Source organism: Oncorhynchus nerka, linkage group LG27 (assembly GCF_034236695.1).
Source record: "Oncorhynchus nerka isolate Pitt River linkage group LG27, Oner_Uvic_2.0, whole genome shotgun sequence".
NCBI lineage: Eukaryota > Metazoa > Chordata > Actinopteri > Salmoniformes > Salmonidae > Oncorhynchus > Oncorhynchus nerka.
The window spans coordinates 50069419-50093801 of record NC_088422.1 but is presented as its reverse complement, the minus strand read 5'-3'; the positions used below and the strand labels follow the sequence as shown (position 1 = coordinate 50093801).

General features: G+C 44.0%; 1 pseudogene; it reads right to left on the bottom strand.

Annotated features, from left to right (window-relative positions):
- The window catches only part of LOC115111933 (tight junction protein ZO-2-like), a 146042-nt pseudogene that overhangs the window by 7421 nt on the left and 114238 nt on the right, over positions 1-24383 (bottom strand).

Here is a 24383-nt window from a genome sequence, read left to right as displayed (position 1 = left end):
ACGTAAAAAGGGCTTCATAAATACATTTGATACCGCCTTTATAATGGGAGTTGAGACATCGCCTAGAGTTAACAGCATTAACCTTTTTAACCAGTAGATACCCGCATTTGGCGCATTTTCTTTTGCCCTGTGTTTAATGAGCGTAAACTTGGTAGGCAGGCAGGCTGAACATAAAACAAAGTAGGCCATTAATGAATATTCTATTTGGCTTCATCAAAAATGTTTTGTTGCATATTTCAGTCAGGAACCTGCCTAGGTTTAGGAGGGGTTGTAACCTATTCTAAATGCGACACTATAGCAGTCTGTGAAAAAAAATTGACAAGACAAATCCAGCTTACTTTTAATCAAGCAGTACATTTTGAATTCATGATAAAGCTATCGTGATTTGACAAGGAATGTAGCTTGTCCACAGTAGGTCTAATGGGAGTTTGGGTGCGCAGCACGCTTGTGTGTATAGGGAGCGGTCAAAATTGAGTGAGAGACACGTAATGGAGTTAAAAGAGAATTGAACCTTTACAGGATCGGTGGGTCCCCTGTGGGACAGTTGAGCTAACGTAAGCTAATGTGATTAGCATGAGGTTGTTAATTTAACAGAAGAACTGTGATCACTTGGCTAGGTTTCTTTTTGGTGCGAGTCACTCATGCACATAAGAAATGGAAGGAACACTAGAGTCAACGTGAATTAACGATCGACTTCGGGACAAAATTTCACCTGCCCACTCGGGAAGCCACAAAGCAGATTCCAAATAACTAAGCCTACGGTATGACTTTGGTAGGAATTCATCTTCCCTTAGCAGTCATACCATGCAATAGGATTTCATGTGGAATTTTATAAAATGTTCTTAACGTTTTAACGGAAAACCGATAAGAAAATGGCAGTTTAAATGTTACAAAAATGTTTCAATTTGGCACACCCCTAGTATAGTACATTATGGTACAGTACATTATAGTACAGTACAGTATCCTGTGTATGAGCACTGTATGGTGAGCGTGTTTACCTTCCCCTCAGACACCCATACAGCCTGAGTCTGCTGCTCCCTGATAGAGTCCTTCACACTGCCATACCACGCATCGTTGGCCGAGTTCACATCAATAGTAGCTGTAGGGAGGAGAGCCCCGGAGCGAGGAGGAGAGGGGGGTAAAGAAAGAGAGAGAGAGAGATACAAGGGAGATAGAGGAAGTTGAGAGAGAAATAAAAAAGAGGTGGAGAGAGGATTGGGAAAGAGAGGGAGAGCGGAGAGGGAGAGAAAGAGTGGGAGAGAAGCGAAAGAATGGAAGAGAAAGGAAAGGGTGAGAGATAATAGCGCGATGGATGAGAGTAGAGAGGGGGAGAGAGGGAGGGGGGTGTATCAGCACAAAAAATAGATCCAACAGATTATCCCTCATGCAGGAAGATCTTGTGTTCTATATTTGGCTGCTTAACTATTTGTTTATTGACGTTAGAGACTCGATAGTCATCTACAGAAATGGGTTTAACATGAATCACTGGCCAACTACAGGATTGTGTGTGTGTCAGATAGTCATATACACACACAGAGAGACAGAGGGAGAGAGGTCAACTCACTGGCCAACTACATGGACACTCCTGAGGGTGGTAGATAAAAGTAAATGGTGTGTGTACGCATGTATATCTGTTTGCGTATCTCTGTGTAACTGTGGGTGTGAAGTGGATCCATGTGTGTGACTAACCAGTGAATAGGTGAGAGCAGGTCTTCCTCAGTTTGACAGCCTGTTCATATAGTTTCCTAGCGCTGCGGTTGGAACCAGGTATCACCCTCTGCCTCATGGCCTTAACCCCTGGTTTACTGTCTGGGTTGAAGAAGATGACGATGGGGTACCACTGGGTGTAGTTCAGAGTGTCCACCGCCTTGGGAGTCACATCCAGCAGGGCATGCTTGTCCTACAGGGGACATGATGGGGGACAGTGATTGAATGGAGAGAGAGAGAGACAGATAGAGGGGGACAAAGTGAGAGAGAGAGAGAGAGCGAGAGAGAGGGGGGGGGTGAAAGAGAGAAAGATAGCTAGATCAGTGGTTCACAACCTTTTTTGAACTGTGGCACACCTTGATGGGATTTTAACATTTGTGCCACACCTAAAATTTCTGTATCAATTTATTAACTGGTAATTGCCATCTTACTCGTACTGCAAATAAACTATTTACAATCACAAATGCTTTTTGATAGATTAAATAGCCTAGCGTTTATATGAACTGCATTTGGGCCTGCATTTTCATCCTAGTTTATTGATAGGTGTGAAATGCACCACATTGATCTTGTTTCATTTGGGGAACCCTAGTTTAAAGCAAATTTCCTGCAACTCTACATTGTTAAACATGACATATTTTGGATGGTAGACTATTTAATGATAATAATGATGGAAAAATGAAGTCCAGCCTCGATTTGACAATATTTCCAATATGTAACATGAACTATCCATTATTATATGTCATCTTATTCAGTACACCTGGACAATAAGTTACAAAAAGTAATGCTCTTGTGCAGTTTTCAAGTGAATGGCTCAATTTAATAGCATTGATTGAGACAGAGTCAGCATTGTATGAGATTACTTGTAAATCAAAGTAGAAAAAGATTTAAGACTGACTTCTGCACATCGTAGCTCAGGCTTCAGGCTTCGGAATGTCATAGTGACAAATCAAAGATGTGCATCAAAGTTGTGTATATTACTGTTCAATTCTATCATAAAGCGTTGCGGTTGGTTGCTAAAATCGGGATTTGGTTCGGCGGGCAATATGTCAATTATTGTGGCCAATCCTCTGGATCCCCTTTGAGCCGGCCCTGCTTTGATACGACACGGGATCGAAAGACCGTTATAAAATGACAGCCCAAATTGAATATTTTTGCCACTTGCCTACACACAGGCACAAAAGTAGGTAGATGAAAGGAGGCTACAGTACCAACATTGCTAGGGATAGATTGCGCTGCCAGTCTTGGTATCTCAATCTGCAAAAATTGCATTTAGTCATCGGAAACAGATTCTTTCTGTGTCATGATTAAAACCGCATTTCGCTTTCTATTCAACATGTCCTGCGATGTAATTAAGTTCTGTGTGATTGAAATGTGTCAGCATTATTTAAGGGGGAATTTGGTGATGTTGCGGTTGTTCACCATAAATTAGTGTTCCAGATAGATAGATAGATAGATTGATTGATATATTGATAGACAGATTGATTGATAGATCGATATATATAGATAGATTGATAGATAGAGAAAGGGAGAGAGAAGCTCTTACCAGCTCGATGATCTGGCGGATGGTGTTAAGTCTCACCACTCCTGAGGATTTCTCCGACCCGGCATCTTTAGGCTCCGTTTCTGACAATGGACAGAGACCGTGTTATTCAACAAATGACTAGTGTGACTCAAGACAAACAGAGACAGACAACGTGAGAGACTCACTGGCGATGACAAACAGGTCAGGCAGCTCGTTGGCTAGCTTGTCATTGGCTGCATCAGCTATAGGCCCAAACAGAACCACAGGACGTCTGAAACCAGCTACAGGACAAGAGAGGAGATGATGCTTTAGTCACTCCTTTGCAGTAGTACAACATGACGATCATTACTGGGTTTATCATGCACAATATTGGGGGCCATGTATAAATGTGTGTGTGTGGCGGGGGCTGACAGTGGCTAATAGTTAAATCAAGAGACATTTTCCTGTTTTACCATCAAATGTCACGTTTGAGTGAGGCGCGTGCATCCCGACATCAAAAATCTCTGTAGCAGGATAGCTAACGTTGATGTTCTCTAAGGAACATTCGCCTCTCCCCCTCATCCCTTTTGCCATCTCTCCCCCTCTCCCTGTGGTGTGTATTTCCTGTGTTTAGTGTGACGACCCACACACACTCTTCTCCCTCTCCCCTCTCTTTAACTCTCGATTTCTCCCTTTTCTGTGTCACTCCTGTGTGTGTGTGTTTTGTTTTCTGTGTTACCTAATGCTGGCCTGCCCCTCTTTCACCCCTCATTCCTTCCTAAAACGCTGTCACCCCCCTCCTCCCTTCGTCAATTATGTATTTCTCCTCAACTCTATCTCCCGCTCTCTCTTCCCACTCCCCCTCCAGTTTCCTGTGTGTTTCCCAATTATGGCCGGCATCTGTATCACCTCAAATCTCCACTCAAATCTGTATTCCTCTGAAACACTTCCCGCCCCTCCCTTTCCTCCCTTTTTAAATTATTATATATTTTTTTTAATTTAACCTTTATTTAACTGGGTAAGTCAGTTAAGAACAAATTCTTATTTACAATGACGGCCTACCCCGGCCAAACCCGGACGATGCTGGTCCAATTGTGCGGCGCACTATGGGACTCCCAATCACGGCCGGATGTGATACAGCCTCCCTCTCCATGTGTGTAATTTCCTGTGTGGTTTCCCTGCGTTGATCAGACCCACCCTCTCTGAGCACGACTCTCTCGTACGCAGGGAAGCGTGTGGCGATGGGCGTAGCGCTGACATCCTCTCTGCTCTTCCTCAGCTCCTTCCTCTTGGCTGCCCTTTGACCTCTCAGACGCCAGAAGTCGGCGCGGTCCGTGCCAGCAGCCTTATGGGAGTTCTGTACGCTCGCCATCTGATCAGCCCTGGGAGAGAGAGGGGGAGGGAGGGTGAAAAGGAGCAATAAGAGATGGGGATTATGAGGAGAGGTTAGAAAGGTGAGAAGGAGGGAAGAGGGGTGATATGTTTTGAAAAAGCGATGGTGAAGTCAGCATAGAGTGAGGGCAGTGTGTTGGGGTGAAAAAAAGGTAAGTGGGTGTGGGAGAAAGATGAAAATAAACACTCTTTCAAGTTGTTTCAGTTCAAATAACTTCCCACAGCCAAGGTCTGAGGATCTATTCTAAGAGAGGGGAGAGCACATGGAAGGAGGAAAATGGGGAGGAGAGGAGGACATTAAAACAGAGGAGGAGATGTTGGTGTAGTGGCAGGTCAGATGAGTGGTGTGTGTGTGTGTGTGTGTGTGTGTGTGTGTGTGTGTGTGTGTGTGTGTGTGTGTGTGTGTGCAGGGATCAGGTGGAGACTCTAGTTAAGGGATCATCACCTAGATTGAGCTGTAGCCCGCCAGTTGGGGAACCCTAGTGTGTGATCTAGGAGTGTTTCATCCCAATGTGGGAGAGAGATGGCTCTGATTTGACTGATGTGGCTGAACACTCCTGACAGTGAACTGATGGCCAGGGAATCGTATTGGTCCTCTAAAAGTTACTATACTAGGGCCCAATCCTGACTTGAGAAATTCTAACATAGTTTCCTCCCAGTCCATGCTCTAAGGTCTTGGACCTGAGCTAAGTGTTATGGTTAAGGTTACTCCCTCCCATTCCATCTCATCTGCTCTAGTTAGGGATGATGTCTTGGACCCTAGCTAACTGTGCTACAGTAGCTAGTTCCTCGCTGTCTCTATCTCACCTGCTCAAGTTAGGGATGATGCCTTAGGGATGATTACCTGCTCTTATTAGGGATGATGCCTTAGGGATGATTACCTGCTCTTATTGGGGATGATGCCTTTCTCCAGCAGCTGTTTGTCCTTGCCGGTGCGGATGGCCAGCCAGTTGCCCAGCTTGCCATCGTAGAGAGTGTCCACCACTTTGAAGATCTCCCCTCTGGAGAAGGCCAGGCTCTGGGGAGCCTCCCGCTCATACTCAAAATGAGTCCTGATAAAGAACGAGTCCCCACGACCAGATACCAGGATGTCATTGTAGACTGGAGAGAGGGAGGGGAGAGAAGGAGAGAGGGAGGGGAGGAGAGAAAGCGAGAGAGAGCGAGAGGAAGTGAAAGAGAGATCAGGCTTCACTCCTTGCTCATACTACAAATCCAAATGTACAATAGCACGCACTGTACATCAGTAGTCACCAACCCCTAGTTCTGAAGAGCTAAATGGCATGCAGAGTTTTGGTCAAGCCGAACACTAACTTTCCTGAAAACCCTGTAGCTCTCAGTGACAAGGGTTAATGAACGCCAACGGGAACATTTGGTTGCTACAAGTGGTTCCTTACGACCAATGTTCCATGTCCCCCTTTCCTTTCCATGTGCGCACATTCAGTCCCATTCTCTACAGATCACACTTGCACTCCACTACTTCCTGATGACAAAATTAATTTTTCTGCTGCTCTAAGTTCACTACATACTTCAGTCTGAGACTGCCATCGTTGAAGTCGTTTGTGAAAATGTAGGGTGTTTTACAAAACAAAGTAATCAGTGATTGGATTATCTCTAACCAATCAGAGTATCAAAGCCAATGATGAATTTTCAAAATGCAGCTTTACCCACATATGTTCAACCCATCGGTTTCTGGGACCAATCAGAAGGGTTAGAATGAGTTTGCGTTCTAGAAATCGTCAGGGAGGTACTCCGATGCAGATTCATTGCGGAGAAGAAACTAACATTCGTGGGCGTGGTATAGCGTTTGGCCGGAGCAAGAAGTTTAGGTAGCCAGGCAAACACCATTACCCCCGAGGCACAATCTCACACCAAGGAGATAGGGATTACGAGGAGGAGAGAGAAAGAGAGAAAGAGGGGAGAGGAGAGAGAGAAAGAGGGGAGAGGAGAGAGAGAGCGACAAGGGAAGAGGAGAGGGAGAGTGAGGAAGAGAGAGAGAAAGGGAGGAAGAGATGACAAAGGGGTGAGATAAAAAGAGAGAGGAGGGATGAGAAAGGAAGAGAGAGATGGTGACAGTAGAGGTCAGTCATGCCTGTCCTCTCCTAGGCTGGCTGGCTGTCTGCTGTCAGTGTGTGTGTGTGTGTGTGTGTGTGTGTGCGTACGCAGAGTTGTAGTACAAGATTTGGTGGGGTTCCAAATTCAATAACGTTCCCACAGCACTCCCCGACAACCCAGCTGCTAGCTTTACACAGCCTGGCTGGCTAATAGACCGCACCTCCCACAATTCACTGCTCCCCGCTTGCCTGCCTTTTTGTCTGTCTGCAGATGAGGCCCCTGGTCCCTCTCACACACACAGGATGCATCCCAAAAGTAGTGCACTACAAAATGAAATAGGGTGCCAGACACAACTAAGCACCCACACAAACAGGGACATAAGGTTTATAGGCTAGTAGTATACACATAGTTCACACTAACACAGTTTTTAAAGATTCATTCATTTCAAGATTAACTTATGCAGTCCATAGTACATACATAAACCCTAACACAGTTATACAGAGACTCGGTTTGTACTGTACATGTTACATGTCACATTTCAGGGGCAATGGGTTTATGAGGCAATGTTCTCATTACGTAACTTGTGTGTCCCTCTCTCTGTGTGTGTGTGTGCGTGCGTGCGTGACTGGCTGTAACTGGTTTCTGTGCCGATGGGCAACAAGCTGCTGTCTCTGTATCACACTGACACAAAGTTATTGTATATGTGTGTGTGTACTTGTCTGCATTTGTGTGCGATTTGTGCATGCGTGCGTGCGTGTAGCCCTGGGGTCTGACCCGCAGTGTTTGTGTAATGAGTAGAGAGGAGCGTGGAGAGGACAGTGTGCACTACTCTGCTCACGGGGTTATTCCACTGTTCACTTTAATCCTCTCATATCCTGCTGCATATAGCACCTATTCAACTAGACTGACTAAGAAAAAGGACTGACCCGCTCTCCCTTTTCTTTTTCCACCAAGCTGTTCCACATTGTTCATTTGTAACCCGGCCCAAGTTTAGTAGCTCAGGTAGGGAGCATGGCGATTGTAATGCCAGGGTAGTGGGTTCAATTCCCAGGACCATCCATATGTAAAATGTGTGCACGCATGACTAAGTCAGCTTGGATAAAAGTGTCTGCTAAATGGAATATATTATTATTATTATATTATTGTCTTGTCAGGAAACATTTCATAATTTAGTGAACGCTACCATATTCCCCTGAAATGAAATCAGATTATGTGGATAACTATGGAATACTGAGCGGCAGTGTAAGATTAGTGCTTTGGAACTCTCTGGAAAACGATAGAAGTCAAGAACCATAGAAGTGTATATGGAACCTATGTCGTATATGGAACCTGTGTCTAGAGCCCTCTGAAGTACTATAGAACCAGGAAACTCTGGGAACCCTGTGAAACCCGAAGACCACAGAACTCTTTAGAACTCTGTGAGACAATCTCTAGAACCTTGTAGAAGCCTCACCATCAGGTTTACTCTGGGCCAGTATGGTGACGTCCTCTCCTTTAGGAATCTCCAACAGGAACAGAACAGCCTCTTCTCTCACGATGCCGCGGAAGTCAACACTATTCACCTGCACACACGTGCGTACACACACACATACACACACAAAGGGTTCATGGGGAAATTAAGGGTTGTTTAATTGACTACAGTTATCAACACAACAGCTTTCAGAAAGTTGGCGTTGACTTTACAGATGTACAGTATTTGCCTTTGGTGTCCAGGTTTTGTATTGAACTCAGATGTTCCAATGCCGTTCACGGTGCCAAAGATGGTTACCTTCATGATTTGGTCTCCTGTGCGTAGCCCCTCCTCCTCGGCAGGACTACCCTCCTGGATGCCAGCGATGAAGATGCCCACATCGTTACCCCCCGCCAGCCTCAGGCCCACACTGTCCCCCTTCTGGAAACTCACCATCACTGTGTTAGCGCTGAATGGAAAGCAACATTACAAGTGGTTACATTAGGATCAACTCTATTGGTGAGATGCTTTGGAAACAAAAAGGTGGTGGAACTTTCTTTACCCCAATTGAAACACTGGCTTAGGAACTATCCTTTTGTAAAAAACAAAAGAAATATGCAAAAAACCTATGTCATCATCAATTTAAGTTCTGTCCCTTTAAACTCAGACTACATGGAGCTAGTTGTAGGTAACAGAAGTCCTGATCAAGGTCAGACTACGAGGCAGTTAGTCTGCAGCTAGTTGTGTATTCTAGGTTTCACCTGCAGTAGAGAGAGGAGGGTTGAGACACTCCTTCCTTCCCTCAGACTACAGACAAATAGTGCCTGTCAGCACACCCAGCCCAGCGCTAGGAGAACGTAAAAATAACCCTCCCTCCCTACGACACACACACACACACACACACACACACACACACATAAAGGCACGCGCACACACAGCAGAGAGATGGAGCCATGGATGCATCATGAATATGAATGAGGAAAGGAGAGGAAAAGAAAGGAGAGGAGAGTCCACCTCTGACTCTCCCTCTTTCCATGTGCTAGCCTGGTCAGTGTTTCTTATAGGGCACTATAACTCTGGACAGCGATCTACTCACCCATAGAGCTCTTCATCCTCTGGGCTGGGGCGTAGCAGAATCTTAGGAGTAATCTTTGCTGACGCTGGTAAACAACACACACACATACATGAACACATCTAAACAAATACTGATGGGTGAGTTCTCATCAGTGACCACCCGTACTGGTTGATTACATACTCAATCAATGACAGGCTAGATAATGCCAGGCTGAAAAGCTGTAGACTAACACCTGGTTACGAATGTTATACGATTTAATTTAAACAGGGCGTAGGTAGGATTTGAGGACACTTTTCTAGATGAATTGTGGATAAAATATGCATTGTGGGTACCTGGTTGCTCGTCGAGGCGTGGCAGCCCCTCTGAGGTCAGTATGGCAGGGCCCGGGGCGTTTGGGTCCTGTAGGGGGGGCACCCTAAAGGGCGAGGCCATGGCAGACATCTTGGCTACCCTGGGAGAGTCTTCCAGGCTAGTTAGAGGTCTGGGTGGGAGGGACACAAACTGGATAGGTTGGACACTGTAACAAGAACTGTAACAGTACCTCACTGACCTATTCTGAAGCTCTCCTCTCACATCCATCCACCCACTCACCCTCCCTCCCAGGACAGGTTGGACACTGGAACAATACTGTAACAATGTAGTGGTTATATAACACAGTACAGGTACAACAACTTTAATAATATATATTCATCAACAGACAGGTTCTCCCCCCCCACCCACCCACCTGGGGTTCTCTCTCTCGTTGGAGGAGTGGGAAGATAGGTCCGACTGGCGAGATCTACGGTCCTCCTGTGGGGAGTAGGACTCCATCTCTGAGATATCTGAGAGAGAGACAGAGAGAGAGAGTGAAACATAGGAGATTAGAGAGACAAGGAAATCATATGGACTGTGTTCCCTTCACCAGGAGAACTTGTACACCAGTGGAAACGTGATTGGTTGCCCCAAGAAGAATCACCAGTCCCCTAGCTGTGTAGGAGTCAGATATAGGTAGAGTTAATGAAGCATTCTCTGCCTCTTTACAACACGCTCTGAGTGACTTCACAGTATATACAAAGTTCTGTACTATACTGTACGGTCCATCTAAACCACAGTAAATACTGTAGTGTATATTAATGTCATTTTAAACCAGAGTATACAGTATACTGTCATTCTAAACCAGAGTGACTGTTGGAAATTCTGAAGATTTGCCATACAGTACATATAGTATTTAGTATGCAAATATGATATCTGTGACTCATAACAACTGAAGATGTTAAGTTTCCAGATCTGTGTTGCTATGTATTCTATGACTAGATATATATGTAGTAGATTGTCTGTATGGTTTCATAACAGTGAAATGAAAAGGTAGTGAGCAACACTAGGCCTTAGTACACTACTGACATTGACAGTACAGCGATCTAACAGGCCTCAGTCACTTTGTTCTGTCATCTATGTTCCTGTTCATTCCCTCTGATGTCTCTGCCAATGAGAAGCCTTTCATTGGTCTGTCATGGTTTTGATCTTCTAAAACTGTCTCGGTCCTAGATGTGGGACTCGGAGCAGTGTTCTAAAGAGTAGGAGGAGAGAAGAGGGAGAGTACAGAGAAGCCTGTGGAAAAGAGGAGCTTTTAACAGGCTTTGAGAGGACCCAGGTGTTAGAGCGAAAGAAGGCGACAAGAGAGACTGTGAAACTGCCCTGTTCAAAATATGCCATAGGTCGATAGATAGACACATCATATCTAGTGCCCTGTAACCGAACCATGAAAAACCCCAGGCCCATAGCACAGAGTGTTTTCAGGTCAATAAAACTCTGGGCCCTAAACTATTCCCCCATAGCTCTATGGCTTTAGCACTGTCTCGGGCGTAGCAGTATATTCAGTCTCACTCCATTACCAAATACATTTTTCACATTTAATTGTTCAATTAGAAAGTGATTTAAGTGAATTTGTTAGTGGGGCCGACCATGGTGATGTTTCCTTGGGACAGTCCATTAAATCTCTATTAATTAAATTACAGTTAGTCATTGAGCCAGACTGTTACTGTAACACGTGGTGGTCTAGTGAAGAGCAGTGGAGGGGAAAAAGTGATGACTCCATGGTCCTCATCAGGGAGAGAGAGAGAGAGGGGAGATGGGAGAGAGGGAGATTGATGGAAATATGGAGGGAAAAAGACCATAAGAGCGAGGGAGTGAAGGAACGATAGCAAAGGAGAAAGAAAGAGAGCGATAGAGGGAGGGAGTGGCGAGGGAAGTCGTTACTGTGAGTGGTGGTGTTGCATCTGAAAGTGCATGATCCTGTTGCATCAACACTCCTCGGCTCCTGTAAAGAACTTCAGACAGACACAGAGACAGATAGGCAGACATACAGACATCGAGGTAGATAGACAGACTGACAGATGGCTGAACAGACAGACATGCCTCTCATAACAGCAGATGGTATATTTCCAGCAGGAGTGCCACACATACAGTAACAGGCGGGCTTATTGACGGGTGGATTGAAACATCGAAACATGAAAGCCACAAACAGGTAAAAATTAACACAGCTAGTTGATTGGTTGGTTGGTTTAGCCGGTGTGCATGTGTGTGTGTGTGTGTGCAGTGATCTAGTGGTGCCTGGAGAAATGGGTATGCTCAAATTTTGCCCAAAATTTCCCAAACGCCTTGTGTGAAAAATTTAAAAACAGTGACAACCGAATGTCCTAAAATGATCAATCTCATATTGGTCTTTCACAGTCAGGCCAACCCAAGCAGTACTGTGCAAATAGTTGGCCTATTATTGAAATAGATATACGAGACTATCAACTGAGTCAGAAATGTACATGTACAGTATCAGACCCCCTTTCATTTTGAAACATTTGCATGCTTAAAACATAAATAAAAGTTTATCAACATTTTAAGCTAAACATTCTGATTTGATCTATCAGTCATATTAGTTGATACAGTGTATACCTCCACTACAATACTTTGATAAGCAGCACAAGGATTAAGAAGTGAGTATACGCAATGCCCACAAAAAAAGTGGTTATATGGTGTACACTGTACCTGCGTATACCCTCAGTTGTAGTGGAGGGTCTGTTTGTTAGATTGAGGGTCTGTTTGTTAATATGTACTGAACAGAGTGGTCTGTTTTTGTACTGTGTGCGCTGCCCCCTCCCCTCTCTGCTTTCCCTCTTCTCTCTCCCCCCTCTTTAATCAGAGTACTGGCAGAGGCACTGGCAGGGGCACAGGCTGGGCGGCTACGACTTTGGCATGGGAGGAAAGAGAGATATAAACAAACCAAGCTAAAAGAGAAATAACAGGCCGATAAAATCCACCGTCGGAAGGTTTTAACTCCGGAGGGAAAGCACGCAGGGTACTTTAGAGTAAGGGTTGAGATTACGGTCTCAGAGGCACAGGTCCTCCAGGACCCCTCCCCATCCCATCCCGACAATCTCAACTGGATTATATGGAGGGGTGGGGTGAGAAAGTAGTGGCGTCGGGATGTTTAGTTTATGTGGAGGGGTTTCTAGATAATAGTGGAATAAGGAATTTACTAAAAGACCTCATCCAAAACGAATGGTTTATGAGGAGACAAGGCAGTAAGGATGCAGGCAGTAAGTGGGTCAGCCAGTGATCATGTTCTTCTCTGTTCTCTATCCAAATCCTCAACTGCCCTCCTATTCCCTGCCTTCAACCACCCACTACTTCCTGGTAATCCGCCTATCAGAGCTGGTTTGCCGTGACAGGAGACAGTCACGGAAATCAGGTTTGTATTCATAGGCTGGCCTGAGATCAGTTTATCACACATACCGCCACAATGACAGGAGGATACCATGTCTGTAATGTTAATGATTAGCCCTGAAAATGAAAATAATACTTTGTATGAAATGGTAATGTTGTATGTTAAACTATGGGTTAAAATACTGACAATTATTCACTAAAATCCTAGTGTTCAACTCCTGTTAATACTGAAAGAAGAATATTAATGTTGTTACAATGGTTATAATGATGCGGTAATCGTACCCACTTATACTGTACAAGACATGGTTTTTCACGCAATTCCAAATCTTATTTGGAATTGAAATGTAGCTATGTTTTTACCCCTTCTAAGTTGTTGCATGTTTTTACTAATGACAGAATACGCTCAAATATGTATCAAAGCTATAGATAGAGTAAAACAATCACTTAAAGTGGTACAAAGCTTGTACTGCGTGAACTTTTAAGTACAACTAAAACCACAGTAAAATATTTGTACTAACTGTACAGTAAAAAAATGTGATATTTGTTCCATTGGCATTATTCAACCTACTGTCCTTAATAAATCACACAGTGCAAAATAGATAGTGATTAAAATATTTTATTGGTTTTTAGGAAAATATTTAAAAGTTAAAGTTTAATAGCAAAAAAGGAAGTGCAAAGTGTAAAAGCTTTACAACTTGCAGTAGTGTAGTGGTTGGCAGAGTTCATTTTTACAGTTTAAAGGCAACCAATGCAAACATTACTGTTGTGACTCTCTTGGGTGGTCCTTCATCTAAAAGAATGACATTTTATCTGGAAGAGAGAAGACAAAAAATAATTTCTCTTTTGTAGGTTACGATTGAGGAAATCTATTTTTGTTGTCAATACTTTATATTCATGGTCTGTTTAACTTCCTAGTATGAGAGTAAACGTCCAAAATGTTTACCCTTAAATAGCGTACTTAGGCTAGTAATGACCCACTTTAGGTCACTATGTCCTGTCTGTACATTAATAACATTAAGTCTAATGAGAATGGACTCTATAACCTCTGTGTGTGTGCGATATGGCAGCTGCAAGCAGAAACGTGACACTTTCCAATTTCGTGTCCCATTTGTATTTTTAACCCGTTGAATGCCAGATATTTTTACTGCAACAGGGCCATGGCCTGAGTTGGTGGCTGTCTACTCTGGAGGAATGTTGAAATAATGCCATTGGATACTTTTGAATATCGTTTTCTATTGATAACAAACCCGAGCAAACTTAGATATCTTCACCTAAATCCTAAACTGATCAGTATCAGATGTAATACGTTTCCTAATTGACCTTTTTAACCTGCAAATGTAATGTACACTACACTATGTACACTGTAATGTACACTAATCAACTGAAGTGATTTGACCTATTCATACTTGTGAAAGACCCAGTTTTGAGCCAAAGAATGGTGCTGGTTTTCATGATCACTGTATAGTGTTGCAAACTAGACTTGGCAACACTATACAGTACAGTGATCAATGATCTGTAAGTGCAGGGGAGCAGAGAACACTAACACACACTGTAGCCCTCACTCACCATCAGGTTCGGAGTCGGAGTCTACGAGGGGTGGGATACGGATGAGGATCTGGCGGCGGTCTCTCTGGACGACCAGTTGGAGTTTTCCTCTAGACTTCTCTATGAGCTTCCCTGCATCGTTCAGAGACAGGTTCTCTGTTACTGTCCCATTGATCTGGAGCGAGGGAGAAGAGGAGCGAGATGGGAGAGGAGAGGACCAGAGGGGGAGAGAGAAGGAGAAATGAGATTAGTGTAAATGAGTGTTAGATGAGTAGTGATTTGACAGTTTGGTGGGAGAGAGGATTTAAAATGTTCCTATTTGGCAGCATCCTTCTTTGTAGCCATGCCAACAACGACCGATTGAACTTACATTGAGAGTGTATGTGTGTGTAAAGGAGAGAACAAGATATTAATTGTGTGTGTGTGTGTGTGGTATATTACCTTGAGGATAATGTCTCCCTCCTGTAGGTTTCCGTCCTTGGCAGCCAGTCCTGTACTGGTCATCTCCTTGATGAATATCTGACTGCCCAGACGCAGACCATACTCTAGAAACACATAAACACACACACACTTAGCTGCGGCAACAAGAGAACGAATATACACAGCCTGACCTTAAAACCACGTTCACCTCTGACCTTGCAACCTTACAGCACAAATAAAAACAGACCCTTCCAAATCAAAGCAGTAAATATTTCTGTGTCCCAAATGTGCCCTGGTCAAATGTATTGCACTATACACAGTAGGCAATAGGGTGCCATTTGGGACTCACTCATTCATAAGCTCCCTCCTTCCTGTGCACAACATCCCTTCTTAAGGGCGACCACTTATTGTAAAGAACCAGACATGATTTGTAATTGTATTTATTATGGTTCCCCATTAGATCCTGCCAAGGCAGCAGGCTACTCTTCCTGGGGTCCAGCAAAATTAAGGCAGTTAAACCATTTTAAAAACATTACAATACATTCACAACAGATTTCACAAAACACTGTGTGCCCTCAGGCCCCTACTCCACTACCACATATCTACAACAAAAAATCTATTTGTACGTGTGTGTAAATGCGTATGTTATCGTGTGTGTGTATGCATGTGTCTGTGTCTATGTTTGTGTTGCTTCACAGTCCCCACTGTTCCATAAGGTGTATTTTTATCTAATTTTACTACTGGCATGAGTTACTTGATGTGGAATAGAGTTCCATGTAGTCATGGTTCTATGTAGTACTGTGTTCTAACTATAGTCTGTTCTGGACTTGGGGACTGTGAAGAGACCTCTGGCGGCATGTCTTGTGGGGTATGCATGGGTGTCCGAGCTCTGTGCCAGTAGTTCAAATAGACAGTTCGCTGCATTCAATATGTGAATACCTCTCATAAATACAAGTAGTGATTAATCTCTCCTCCACTTTGAGCCAGGAGAGATTGACATGCATATTATTAATGATAGCTCTCTGTGTACATCCAAGGGCCAGCCATGCTGCCCTGTTCTGAGCCATTTGCAGGCAGTCCCTCTTTGTGGCACCTGACCACACAACTGAACAGTAGTCCAGGTGCGACAAAACTAGGGCCTGTAGGACCTGCCTTGCTGATAGTGTTGTTAAGAAGGTAGAGCAGTGCTTTATTTAGGACAGACTTCTCCCCATCTTAGCTACTGTTGTTTCAATATGTTTTGGCCATGACAGTCACCTCAACTTGTTACATTTCCACATGATTTATTACAATATTTAATTGAGGTTTAGGGTTTAGTGAATGCTTTTCCCAAATACAATGCTTTTAGTTTCTGAAATACTTAGGACTAACTTATTCCTTGCCATCCATTCTGAAACTAACTGCAACTCTTTGTTAAGTGTTGCGGTCATTTCAGTCGCTGTAGTAGCTGACGTGTATAGTGTTGAGGCATCCACATACTTAGACACACCGACTTTACTAAAAGCTTGTGGCATGTCGTTAGTTAAGACTGAAAAAGTAAGGGGCCTAGACAGCTGCCCTTGTGAATTCCTGATTCTACCTTGATTATGTTGGAGAGGCTTCCAATAAAGAACACCCTCTGTGTTCTGTTAGACAGGTAACTCTTTATTCACAATATAGCAGGGGGTGTAAAGCCATAACACACGTTTTTCCAGCAGCAGACTAATGATCATTAATGTCAAAAGTCGCAATGAAGTCTAACAAAACAAAATAATCTTATTATCAATTTCTCTCAGCCAATCATCAGTGGCAATATCGTCCGTTATTCTCCTCAGTAATTTTCCATACAAGTTGTCAGACACTGGTGGCTTGTCATTGTTGATATTCTTTTATCTCTCTTCCACACTCACTTTACGGAATTCAAAATTACAATGCTTGTCTTTCATTATTTGGTTAGATATACTTGGATGTACAGTGTCAGCGTCTGTTGCTGGTATGTCATGCCTAAATGAGCTAATCTCGCCAATTAAAAAATCATTGATCACAGCTTCTCACCTTCGTTGGGTCTGTTCTTGACCAGCAGGACGTTAACAGGTTTCTCCAGGGGCTCCAGGTCTCTAGCTCCTCCTCGGGGGAGGTCAGGAGAGGGCGAACGGGGCGGCTCACGGAGGTTGTCTCTACTTTTACTCTTCACCATCCTCCCCCCGGTACCTCCCCCATCCCCGTACCTCCCCTCCTCGCTCGTAGCTGTCTTCCCGGCTGTAGCTCCTCCCACCTGGACTTCCTCCTCCCCCTCGTCTCTCCCGGTCCATGCTCCTCCCCCGGCTGCGTTCCCGTGAATACTGTGGCCTCTCTGGACTGGGCGGCTCCCGGTCCAAGGCCCGCCCACTGCTGTTGTCATGGTGAAGCTCTGGGCTTGGCGACGCCCTCTCTTTGCTCCTCCCCCGGCTTCTCCCCCGGTTACCACGGCTGCCGTAGTTGGGGTCCAGGTAGCTCTTGTTGTCGGGGGTGAGGTCGCGAGGCTCACGGTTGTAACCAGGACCACCATTGCCACGATGCCAGCCCCCGTCGCTCTGGTTGTCATCGGCATCGTAGTAGCGGGTGGAGCCGAAGTCTCGACTCTCGGCACCAGGGGAGGGAGGGTGTTTCAGGGAGTGGAGAGCCACCTTCCGAGGTCTCTTCACCGTCTGGGACACACACACACACACACAGTTAGAGGCTGAACACTAGACTGCAGCATTTTGATCGAAAGGATCGCATTAGTTAACACGTAAAACAAAACACCCGTGAGACACACACACAGAGCCTGGAGCAGAGGCCATTACAGTAAGGTTAGTAAGATTATTTTTGGCTGTGCAGTGTTAAAGGAGCATCACCTGGAAAGAATGAGCTCAGCTCATTGGAGTGTAAAACACCTTGCTCGGCAGTACTGTGCTCCACTGTCACACTGCTAGAACTAGCTGAACTTGTCTGGTTAACTTTTTTTAACTGCTGGGCCAAATCATCTCTGGTCAAGTCTGGTCAACCATTATATCATTGGTAAGAAAATCTATTTTTCCAAGTCTGGCCTATATTAATATTAATATTATATGATCCATCTAATTTGCCAATGGAAGAACACAAATCTCTTGAACAATTGCCATTGTTGCCAACCTTCTTCAGTTGGCTTCCTTCCTGCAATCTAACTAACTAACTAACTACAGTGATACTCACTATCTTGGCGGTCTTCCCACATTTGCGTAGCTGCTGCACAGCGAAGGAATGAGGCACGTTGTCCATGAGGATGGAGTTGACTTGGATCACACGGTCATTTTCACTGGGGAGGGAAACAACAAACACAACACACAGTTCACACAAAACCTCAAATAAAAGGGTTCTAGGGGCGCACCTCAATAGTCTAAAATGGCTTCCTCTCATTGTGTCCTTCCTTTCTTTCATCTGTACTGATTTGGAGAAAAAAAGCAGTGTAACGTACAACAGTAGTCCATCAGCTGGTCCTCCCTGCAAGACATCTGACACGATGATTGACATCTCGCCATTCTCCACGTTGGGGTTGTCCCGCCCCCCCGACACAGCGATACCAAACCCCATCTTGGAGTCCTGCATGCAGGATACATAGATAAAGAGAAAGAGAGAGAGAAAGAGAGACAGAGAGAGACATAGAGAGACAGAGACAAACAGAGAGAGACATAGAGAGAGAGAGAGAGAGGGACAGAGAGAGAGGGACAGAGAGACAGAGACAAACAGAGAGAGACATAGAGAGAGAGAGAAAGGGACAGAGACAGACAATTAAGCTGGGGGTTGGGCAATGGAATGATATGGGGTTGAAATTGGACAGGGGAATCGGATTGGGAGGTCAGACAAACAAATGGGTTGAAATTGAATGAGAGGGAGGACAGACAGACAGACAGACAGACAGACAGACAGACAGACAGACAGACAGACAGACAGACAGACAGACAGACAGACAGACAGACAGACAGACAGACAGACAGACAGACAGAGAGAGCATGGTAACATTGGCTGGGTTGAAGGGTTGACGACAGCCACATAGATGGGAAAGATGGGAGGAGATCGGTTGGTGAGGCGAGGGAGGAGGGGGGAGCAGACAGCTTGCGTTTCCAATTTGGCTCTAACATTCTCTGCCCTGAATTACACATGTATCACAACCCACAGGTTTAGAGAGACATAAAGGAGGGAGAGTGGGGGAGAGAAGGAAAGAGACCAGGAGAGCAGTGCAAGACAGATAGAAAACAATCACGCGCGCACACACTCGCTCTAGCAAGAAAACAGTCACGTCCAAGTAGTAGACATGACAAATCTCCCATCAAAAGAGAGAGGGATAGAGAAAGAGAGAGGAATAGAGAAAGAGAGAGAGGGATTGAAAGATAGAGAAAGCAGGTCAACCTTGGAGCTCTTGGCCATCAAAGGGGAAGCAAGACCTCTCCTGTCCGTCTAAAGGAAGATGCATTGTAGGAGGAGTAACACACACACACACACACACACTAATGGGGGATATGGAGTGCAGGGTTTTAGTCAGAGATGTGGTTTCCCCTAACAACACTTACCTCCTTAGTGTGGCAAATAAACTCAGCAAAAAAGGTCCCCTTTTCAGGACCCTGTCTTTCAAAGATTCGTAAAAATAAAAATAACTTAACAGATCTTAACGGTCATTAAGAAACTAACAGCTTACAGACGGTACGCAATTAAGGTCAGTTAGAAAACTTAGGACACTAAAGAGGCCTTTCTACCGACTCTGAAAAACACAAAAAGAAAGATGCCCATCTACGTGAACGTGCCTTAGGCATACTGCAAGGAGACATGAGGACTGCAGATGTGGCCAGGGCAATAAATTGCAATGTCCATACTGTGAGACGCCAAAGACAGCGCTGCAGGGAGACAGGAGGGACAGCTGATCGTCCTCGCAGACCACGTGTAACAACACCTGAAAAGGATTGGTACATCTAAACATCACACCTGCGGGACAGGTACAGGAAGGCAGCAACAACTGCCTGAGTTACACCAGGAACGCACAATCCCTCCATCAGTGCTCAAGACGGTCCGCAATAGGCTGAGAGAGGCTGGACTGAAGGCTTGCAGGCCTGTTGTAAGGCAGGTCCTCACCAGACATCACCGGCAACAAAGTCGCCTATGGGCACAAATCCACCGTCGCTGGACCAGACAGGACTGGCAAAAAGTGCTCTTCACTGACGAATCGCGGTTTTGTCATTGAGCACATCTGGGACCTGTTGGATCGGAGGGTGAGGGCTAGGGCCAGTCTCCCCAGAAATGTCCGGGAACTTGCAGGTGCCTTGGTGGAAGAGTGGGGTGACATCTCACAGCAAGAACTGGCAAATCTGGTGCAGTCAATGAGGAGGAGATGCACTGGGGTACTTGATGCCGCTGGTGGCCACACCAGATACTGACTGGTACTTTTGATTTTGACCCCCCCTTTGTTCAGGGACACATTATTCCATTTCGGTTAGTCACATGTCTGTCTCATTTGTTGAATCTTATTATGTTCATACAAATGTTAAGTTTGCTGAAAATTAACACAGTTGACAGTGAGAGGACGTTTCTTTCTTTGCTGAGTTTATAATATAGTATATTAAAACATTAGCAAAATATTATTCATAGTGATATGGTTCAATATTCATAAATGAACGTAAAAAAATGTATTTAAATAAAAACACTACCCATAGTGCAGAGCAAGCAGTAAAGCTTCATATAACACCATTGTGGAGGCTTAAGGAGGCCTGGTAAGGTCAAAATGTCATAATTATTATTTCTCATTTATGCTTTTAGATAAAAATGTTGAATATATGTGAACAATACTTACTCCAAAGGACCATTCTTTCTTGTCCTGTTTTCGTATGGAATCTCTCTGGTTTATGTTGGGTCTCACTAGGGCTGGGCAATGTGGCCAAAATATCATATCATATGGTATTTTTCACATTTTTGACGGTATTTGATGCCATTTTATGTTTTTGATTAATAATAGTTATACATTTGCTTTATGTGTAGTGTGTGACCCTTGGGTGGCAACACATACTTTCTAAATTATTTTATACTGTTCAATTCAACTTCACCCTAAAAAAAAAAACTGCATTTCCTGCACTCATTTGAGATAATTTCCACACTGCCACTATATGGGCAAAAATACTAGGCCTTATTTTGAACCAAATGTTGCAATTGCGATTTAGATCAAAACACTTGGGTGAACTTTTGGAATCATGGAAATGGAATGTTTAATATAATTCTATAGTTAGAATAAAAATAATAGTGGGCACTTTGAATATAGTGTTGTTTGACATGACAACTAAGGAAAATGCCACGGACGAGTTATTGTGACAGGTTAGGAACCCAAGTGATGTTCAGTGTTTCCTAGGGGACCCTAGAATCTTTGACTACATTAAATATTTATTGATATAGCTAACATAATAATCCTTCGCCTATTCCTCTTTGATTTAGAAGATACTGTTGCACAAACAACATGCTGATTTTAGCCTCCACCAGTACTGGTATCAGGCTGTATTAGCTAGCTACGATTGCTCCAACTCAGTACTTTTATTAGCTAGTTAGCTAGCCAGCTAACACGATTTAGCTTAACTTGCTAAGAAAATACAAACTAGCTGTTTGTAGATGTAAGAAACACAAACTAATATTGTAATTATAGAATGCTTGTGGATTTATATTAAGTGGAAACAACATAGTTGTCATCAGCATTGTTGGAAGTGAAAGTGTCTCGTGGTCAAGCAACAACAAATGCGCTCCTTGAGTGAAGGGGTGGGATTAGGTCTGTGTGGAAAGCTGCACAGAGAAAGTAAAAACCCAAACCGGTCCGTGCATAAATACCGGTGTATAGAGTCAAATACGGTATATACCGCACAGCCCTAGCTCTCACAGTGTGTGTGTGCGAGAAATACGCGTGCGTGCATGCATGCGTGTATGTGCATCTCTCAACTCCCTTTACTGAATCCTCCAGTCAGACACAGTATCCCCAGAGGAGAGGATGTCTCTGTGCTCACTGACTGTAGTAGATAGGATCAACGTTTAATCAACCTTATCAGATCAACAACAAACAGGCTGCTTCCCAAATGGCACCCCATTTACTATAGTAGTGCATTACTATATAGGGAATATAGGGCGGCAGGTAGCCTAGTGGTTAGAGCATTGGGCCAGAAACTGAAAGGTTGCTAGACTATTGGTCTATTAAAATTAGAGTTAAGGTGATGTCACGGTGTCCCCTTAATAATGAATCCAAGTGTTTAACATGGGGGAGGGGACCAGTAACTTTATGATCAAACTTTATCAATGTAGAAGCAACAGTCATTATTCATACTTTGATCTGGTTTCCTTCAAATATCATCCAATTTCATGAAAACATGATTTTGACTGTTCATTACCTTTAAAGGAGTCCTGGGTAAGACCTACATGTCATAAATATGCCAACCTAGATTCATTATTCTCAACTACGCTTTCAGATACAAATACAAATATGTCAACAAACCTTCTTTCAAAGGACAATTCTATGATTACATTTAATGAAAATCACCAAAATCAGGGTGTTTTTTTTGTCCTGGTTTCAAATGGAATAAACTCACCTGCTATGGTCATTTGATGATGGCAAAGGCAAAACACCACACACACACACACACACACACACACATAACCTCTGCTGGGGAGAGACCATAGGAGAAATCCAGGGCCAGTACATGTAAAAGTCACAGGTTAACTACCCCTTTGTAGTCTCTCACTCACACGCGCACGCACACACACACGAGAGAGAGAGAATTATATAGAGCATTCGGAAAGTATTCAGACCCCTTGACTTTTGTTATGTTTACAGCCTTATTCTAAAATGGATTACATTTTTTCCCCTCATCAATCTACACACAATACCCCAAAACGACAAAGCAAAAATAGGTTTAGAAATGTTTGCAAAAATCGGAAATATCGCATTTACATATTATTCAGTACTTTGTTGAAATTGGCAGCAATTACAGCCTCAAGTCTTCTTGGGTATGAAGCTGCAAGCTTGGCACACCTGTATTTGGGGAATTTTCTCAATCTTTTCTGCAGATTTTCAAGCTCTGTCAGGTTGGATGGGGAGCGTCGCTACACAGCTATTTTCAGGTCTCTCTAGAGATGTTCGATCAGGTTCAAGTCCGGGCTCTGGCTGGGCCACTCAAGGATATTCAGAGACTTGTCCCGAAGCCACTCGTGTGTTGTCTTGGCTGTGTGGTTTGGATCGTTGTCCTGTTGGAAGGTAAACCTTGGCCCCAGTCTGAGGTCATGAGCACTCTGGAGTAGGTTTTCATCAAGGATCTCTCTGTACTTTGCTTTGTTCATCTATACCTCGATCATTATTAGTTTCCCAGTCCCTGCCACTGAAATGCATCCACACAGCATGATAATGCCACCACCATGCTTCACTGTAGGGATGGTGCCTGGTTTCCCCCAGACGTGACAGTTGGCATTCAGGCCAAAGAGTTCAATATTGGTTTCATCAGACCAGAGAATCATATTTCTCATGGTCTGAGAGTTCTTTAGGTGCCTTTTTGCAAACTCCAATCGGACTGTCATGTGCCTTTTACTGAGGAGTGGCTTCCGTCTGGCCACTCTACCATAAAGGCCTGATTGGTGGAGTGCTGCAGAGATGGTTGTCCTTCCGGAAGTTTCTCCCATCTCCACAAAGGAACTCTGGAGCTCTGTCAGAGCTTGACCTTTGGTCACCTCCCTGACCAAGGCCCTTCTCCCCTTATTGCTCAGTTTGGCTGGGCGGCCAGCTCTCGGAAGAGTCTTGGTGGTTCCAAACTTCTTCCGTTTAAGAATGATGAAGGCCACTGTGTTTGTGGGGACATTCAATGCTGCAGAAATTGGTTGGTACCTTCCCCAGATCTGTGCCTCAACACAATCCTGTTTCGGAGCTCTACGGACAATTCCTTCAACCTCATGGCTTGGTTTTTGCTCTGACATGCACTGTCAACTGTGGGACCTTAAATAGACAGGTGTTTCCAAATCATGTCCAATCAATTGAATTTACCACAAGTGGATTCCAATCAAGTTGAAGAAACATCAAGCATGATCAATGGAAACAGGATGCACCTGAGCTCAATTTCAAATCTCATAGCAAAGGATTTAAATACTTAAGTAAATAAGGTGTTTTCGCTTTGGGGTATTGTGTGTAGATTGATGAGAAAACATTTTTTTGTAATACATTTTAGAATGAGGCTGTAACGTACATTTTTGTGAAAAAGTAAAGGGGTGTGAATATTTCCAGAATGCAGTCTATAGACAGAGAGAGAGAGTTCAACTCACCCTCTGTAGGTTCACAGTGTACTGCTCCCAAACAGTCTCCTCCATTCCTGAGCTCTGTAGACCGAGAGCAAAACAGTTAGTAGTGATGGGGGGAAAAAATAGATACATAATGCATAATGTTACATAATGCAGTATTATTTCGGACTATATTATAAACTCAGCAAAAAAAGAAACGTCCTCTCACTGTCAACTGCTTTTATTTTCAGCAAACATAACATGTGTAAATATTTGTATGAACAAAACAA